The sequence below is a fragment of the Apostichopus japonicus genome, chromosome 23 (genome assembly GCF_037975245.1).
Source record: "Apostichopus japonicus isolate 1M-3 chromosome 23, ASM3797524v1, whole genome shotgun sequence".
Classification (NCBI taxonomy): domain Eukaryota; kingdom Metazoa; phylum Echinodermata; class Holothuroidea; order Aspidochirotida; family Stichopodidae; genus Apostichopus; species Apostichopus japonicus.
In genome coordinates, this window is record NC_092583.1 from 10961858 (window position 1) to 10968663 (window position 6806).

The window sequence follows — 6806 nt, forward strand, 5'->3', positions numbered from 1 at the left end:
TACACGGTGCTGTGGTATGAGAAACCTACCAACTTGGATAATAGTAAATTATATAATAACGTACCGTACGTCGACGTCTAGCGAGATTTTGGCAAAGAGTCCCTCGCTGCACGTACCAACAGCTCCTTTTTATACTAGCCTGAACAATGGCTTAAGTTTACGCGCGTGAGAAAGTTACTACTTCAAAGAGCACCGCCTTAGTGTTGCAGTCACCAGACTTCCGGAGACCGAGAGGCCAGGTGCACGATTACTATCGTCATAGTAAACAACTTAACATTCGGATTTCCCGACATAGAATCATAACATTACGTAAACAGTTTATACAGCTTAAAGAATAGCCCTCAAAGCTTAAGTACTATGCAAGTTCGGTTACAATATGAAAGAACTTAATTTAAAGTACAGATGGTGTGAAAATAGGGAGGATCGAAGGTGATAAAAACCATTTAGAAAATCGTTAGTTAAATGTTGATATTACTCCAAGCGAGCAGATGAAAGGGTGGGGGTTCAGTTTGGAAAACTTGCTCCTCTTCTAGCTCAAAATCTAAACGGTCATGATATGTAAGGTTGCAAGTGCCAGGATAGGCCAAGCTCTCAGCTATCATGTGGTGAGAAGGATATACCAGCTGAAAACTTTTATCTTTGCTTTGGCAGGTCTTGAAAGTGACGAGTTAGTTTGTAAGTCAATGGAACAATTAATTGTGGTGCGAGACCTTTACTAAATCTTCATTTATCTTGTGTTCGTATCACCAACTTACGGTCTAGATAGCACCATTATTACTCCTATAGCCTGCTTACACGAAGACGGATACATCGTTACATAGTCACAGAAGGCATTAAGAAGAAAAATATGCAAGAGGATAATTATTTTGACATAATATTTCAATCTGGTAAACGGCCTGGGAATAATTTGTCCCTACAACTCCTCCTTCGAAGAAGGATAAACCAGTGGTAGCCTAAACCCCACACAGGTCCTGACAGTATGTGGAGAACATGTCTTACTTAGGCTAGCCTAGACCCATTGGTACGAGGATAGCACTAACTATCCTAGGTGTTAATAAGCCAACTTCTAAGGTACAAACATGCGGCATTTGTAGGGTCCATTTCCTTTCCTTTTTAGGTTCCTACCACTCCTCAGTTACAGTTACTGCACCTGTGATTAAGTGCACATTGACGATGTGGAACCTTCAGAATTTATGTTTGAAAACCAATATTTGTCATTGAATCCATGAATCACCAATGACCCAGCGTGGATGCCAAGAACAAGTGGATTTCATATTTTTTGTGGCTTATAGGTGGTGTATTCGGTTTGCACCATTTCTATCTTGTATGGTGGTGCACATGTGGATTCTTTGGTGTTGGAGTTTTCAAAAACCTCTGGAGAATTCCAAAATATGTAGACTCTGTCAATGATATACACCAGAGTATAAAAGGAAGTTCATCCAACATATGATGAAGAATCCCAAAACCAGCTTTTTCGAGCTCTAGATTTTGCGCCAAGTTAGTTATTGGTACTTAACGATGGTAGCCATATCTGAAGCATTGCTCAGGAATTTCCGGTGGTACGGACTCTCGTAGTACCCTTTGCAATAGCTAGTGTTCATATTGTGGGTAACATCGGTAGGGAATTCAACAACTGGGTGCGCTCAAGTCAGCGCTGTATGGATCACACATGCTTAGCCCAATGTTTACCTTACCCAGCGGTGTAGCATACCAAGCCATTCTAAATGCCTTCTTATTTCAGAAGATTCAGGAAAACTCCGGAAGCTTGGATAATTCAAAGTATAAGTAGGAGGCTTTTGTTCTTTTCATTGTAGGTACGTTTTATGTTATCACTAAAATGGCATTGCCCCCAGCTGGACTGTGTTTTCTAAATTGAACAAAAAAAAATCATAATAATTATAATAATAATAATAATTGCTGGTTTAGTATTAATGCAGGCCTTGTGTTATCAACGATTGCAACATGATTCAGAAGAATATAGATTATTCTTGGAAATATCTGAATCACTAACATTTGCAAATTTACTGTTAACTGATTTTAATACGTTATTTCTAATACTGATTTGCGATAACAAGATATTATAGGATACTATGGCTATGTGGAGAGGCATATTTTTCTCTGGACTGTCCCTTGTGAACAGTATGACAAAGGTCAAGCCACAGTCAAGAGTTGAAGGACTTAGGTGAAAACACTGACATTTTTATTTGTCATGCTGAAGAATACTTAAATTCAAGACTGGTATTTCGCTTGTGGGCATACTATACTATAGATGTACTATGCAGGGCATTTATTACATGTAAATTGATTAATAATCTGTACTGTAGATAGGGATGCACATAATCCAAGTTTTTGGATGCCCAGCCAAATCTGGTCTCGAGAGGAACCAAAACATTTTCCTGGCAAAGAAAATGAAAAGAGAATATCCCAGTGCTCAAAGTTAACTTTCACTTCAAAGTTAATGTTTGATACTTGCGTTTTTTGTTAACGTAATATGTTACATGTTTACGTTTTGATGAACAGGATCCTGCAAAACTGGTCTTTGGTTTTCGGCAATATACTTCAAAGCCTCCATTACCACAGGGGATGGGGAAACAATCAAGGTTAGAGATGCAGTCAATCACTTCTTCAACTCACCTTTCTGGAAGGAATTCGTGGCGACCATGCAACAGTTATATCAGAGAGGATAAGCCAGAGGACGTCGACGTCTTTGGTCGGATCTGATGGACTCGTTTGATCCTCAGGGCAAGATGAATGTTTATAAGGTTGGTAACAGATCCAAAGCATGAGAAACAATGTAGATTATCCGAGATTTTTCAAATACACGGACAATTAAAGGGCGCTTTGTCCATCGAGGTTTGAGTTATATTTGAACAAGTTAGTTCCTGACCCCAAACATTTGTAGAGTAATCAAAAAGGTTACTGACCCATAACATTTGTAGTCCTGATGATCACAACGGTGACGGTTTTATAGTTGTTATGCCAACGAGTATTAACTGTATATTCCTCTTTAAGGTTTGAAATGTATCATTGCAGTGTATGTTTGTATAATCTTTTTTTTTAAATTAAGGTAAGACGTGTGGTAACTATAGGAAGATGTTTACCACAATTAAGTGTTGTCATCATTTAGTGATATGTTTAATTAGATGAGAGGGCCCGTTAAATTAGTCATAAATGAAGCTGCTCGACAAACAGGGATGTCCGTAAGTTGTACATCTGGACGCAGAAACGAACGGTCAGATCATTATATTCTCAACACCCCAGGCCTGAGCGTATCAGGGGTCTGGAAGATACATCCCCGAGACCAGCGCTAGGGATAATGTGGATGGGGATTCTCATTTTGATAATGCAGCTAGCGTCAAATAAAGAATCCAATGCCTTGCATCGTTACTGCCACCCCCTCCTCCTCCTCACCCATCCCTCACCCCCGCAACCCCTGCACACCGACCTGACAGATCTCGAAGTCTCAGCCTATCAAAACTATAACATGTGTATCCATTCACTTGTCATGTGTCACTACGAATTGATCTAGTGCAATGCGTGTATTTGTTCTTATTAACACTACTTAACAACATGAAGGTATACGTTTGTTTACCAAATACAGAGGGATAAATAAGGAGACATACAAACAGCAATGATAAAGTTAGTACAAGTTATAAGGTGCAGTCCAGGGTTAACTATAGTATATAGATTTTTTATTTAAATGAAGAAAACATTGGCAACCATTTTTTGTGTGTGTCGTATTTTAGAAACAAATCACGAACACTGCACTAGTAGGGTAAAGTACTTTTTAAGAAAAAGTCGCCCAGGAAAGAACCTGGGCACGAAAACCAAGCTACCGAACGACTGATCCGCTCTCAACCCCAGTCACCTTGCAACAGGACTGTGACTGTGTGATCATCGTCGGGTGTGCATCACCATTCCCCTCGAAAGGGAACAGATACTACACATTAAAGTAAGGTTCACGTAAAAGAACATCGATCGTGATGACATAGCAGACAACCTACCGTTGATCGAGTCAAGAGGTATATACAGTTTACATTCAGAAAACACTGTATTGAGTAAAGAACATGATTTTGAGATGGATTAAACCAACTCTTTCCCATTTAATGTAGTCTCCTGCCACCTGCCACGATAATATCGCTTGAATCTTTGCGTGATATATGCACCACACTCCTTTGGCGTATGTTGGTCTCCTGTGAGAATGATGGGGTTGTTTCAGAAGCAATTTGGAAGTATCAACCGTTTGCTGATGACAGTTGCTTCTTTTGGTCACAAATCAAGCAATATACTAGTTAAAGTAAGACTCAATGCAAGGCATAAAACAATATAAATAGTACATTATATGGGAACAAAAAGTTGCCTACGTGAGAGAAAACCGAAAACATATTTAAAAATATAACAATTCTCAGTGTTTCATAAAGAAATCATATGTTTGGCCGACCGTTATTCCTCTTCTGGTTTCTAAGTTATGAACTAATATTTAAAGTTCTAGGAGTTCTCAATTTTAATATTTTATGAATGTATTCTGAGGTGTGACCATGGCTTGACAGGCAGGTTTAGATTAATAAATTGTTCGGATAAATACTACTTCGGTTGTAAAGGTATCAATTTTTTTTTAAAGAAATGTACTTGTGTTAGGAGTTTGTCGTGGGTGGGTGGGGGTTGGGTGTATATGGCGGTTGGTGGGGTTGGTGGGGTGGCGGGGTAGCTGTAGAGGGGAAGCGGGAGGCAAGAGGGCAGGATTTCTAAAGTGTTTAATTTCTATAAGGATAAGGTATTCGTTAGGGAAACGATATGTGTTTCTATACGCTATGATATGTCAGAAACAATAAAATACATGACACGATAAAGTAGCGAGAAACTATTTCTGGTTGTTTTTTAATGTACCTTTTCGCCTCGAGAAATCTCGTCGTTGAGTGAGCCTAGTCTGCCCAATATGGTATCGAATTAAATTAGATTTCATGGCAGAGTTGAAGAAGTTGAAGTATAAAATTGTGAAATAATTTAAAAGAAATGTGCTGATTGCAATATTATATTATTGTATTAGTTAAACTTGTTTACATAAACGCGATATATAATAGAGGGAAGTATAGGGTGATGGGAATGTTAAGATGACCTTGTCAATTCGGCCAGTCGGTGGGTCGTTACCACAGCAACACAGTCTACTCCTTCATGTTAGCCCAAGAGCCGCGAAGCCGCCTGTTACGTAAAGCTTTGGTTAAGGCGTATCAGCCACTTTTTCCGCTATATGCGCTGGGTCGATCTTTACTATTCATCACGCTATGAGCGATTCGTTTCCTGTGATTGCTTATGTGTGTGTGATTCGTTCCTTCTGTGATCGCGCCGGCCTCTGTGAAGCGTATATGTAGAAAGGGGGAGGTAAATATAACAGCCGTAGCATCAAGTTTATTTGTGTGTGGGGAGACTCATTCGCGTCTGTGAGCAGATTCAGCAGAGTCTGTACCTGTTACGTAATAAGTTCATCGAACATCTCCTGCAATTTGTCCTGTACATGCATGTGTTCAGCTAACATTAATTACTGTGTAGTCTAGTCTGAACTTATTTATGCATATTGCGTGTACCGAGTAAATATACTTTTTGATATATCAATACAAGAGTACGTACTTTGGCAGAACAGCTGGCGAAATGGGAGAGGGAACAAACCAATGGGAAGGCAACATGCATGCTGCGTAGACCTATAACGTGCATGTTGCCTTTCTAGATCTAAGACAAATGTCGCTATAAGAGGTATCATTAAGTCTGTTGAATATTATATATAAACCCTTGATTCATATTTGCCTTTTTTCCTCTACTTTTGTGAAATTCATGCCGTTTAGCTGTAAGTGACAACACGACCTAGGAAGTTGAAGGGGACTCCTATGACGGGATGTTCTATACAAACTGTTAATTGGTCAAATTAAACGAACACTAGCAAAGAGATAACTCTTAATTAGAAATTTGCCACAACCAAAACTGGAACAAAGAAATTTCCAAGTTACCTCCACATACTAGCACCCAGGCTCGTCGAGATCGAATACCTGCGTCTGCAATCTCATTGTTCTAAACAGGGTACAATTAAGGACATGTAAGATACAATATATAGGCTAAATCTTTAAGATCATGCGTGAGAAACCGTTAGCATTAAAATCATTAAAAATGTATGCAGCATTAAATATATTCCAGACTATTACATGACCCTATCGAGGACACCATGTCAGAAAAGTTCTAAAGACGAACGGTAAAAATGAATGAAATTTTATGCCCTCGCGGTCTGGGAGGAACTCAAAGTACGTGATGCGTGCATGTGCTTCACGGTTCAATTAAAATAATAGATCGCTCTGACCCTAAGTTGAACTCTGACCAATGCACGTTTCTTCAGGCGGAACTATACACAACACAATAATGCCATCGACGACGTTGAACACATTTGATGCTGTTGTAAAATGGCATGTACATGACCTAAATGAAAGACATCAACCAAACAGGTTGACAGTGAAGAGTACCATCGTATGGTATTGTACGAGCCGTTTGAAAGGCATGTAGCACGATATAAGTATATGATGATCTCTGCGTGTTAAATTATAATACAACAGCAACATTTATGTTTTCATCAGTTAGGCGACATATAGTAGCTTACATTTACGACACAGTATGGACTCATCTTTCACAATGATCATGTGATGTTCCATATGGTGTTCCATAGAAGTCAACAAAGGTGGTCATTATAACGGTCATACACAGGTTTGCTTTTACTCCGTGTAAAGTAGCAATACATAACTACAGCTGAACGTTACGAGTCAGTGAAT

General features: G+C 39.2%; 1 pseudogene; it reads left to right on the top strand.

The window, feature by feature from the left end:
- Positions 1-600: 600 nt before the first annotated feature.
- On the top strand, positions 601-2874 carry LOC139964957 (dnaJ homolog subfamily C member 22-like; annotated as a pseudogene).
- The last annotated feature ends 3932 nt before the right edge of the window (positions 2875-6806 follow it).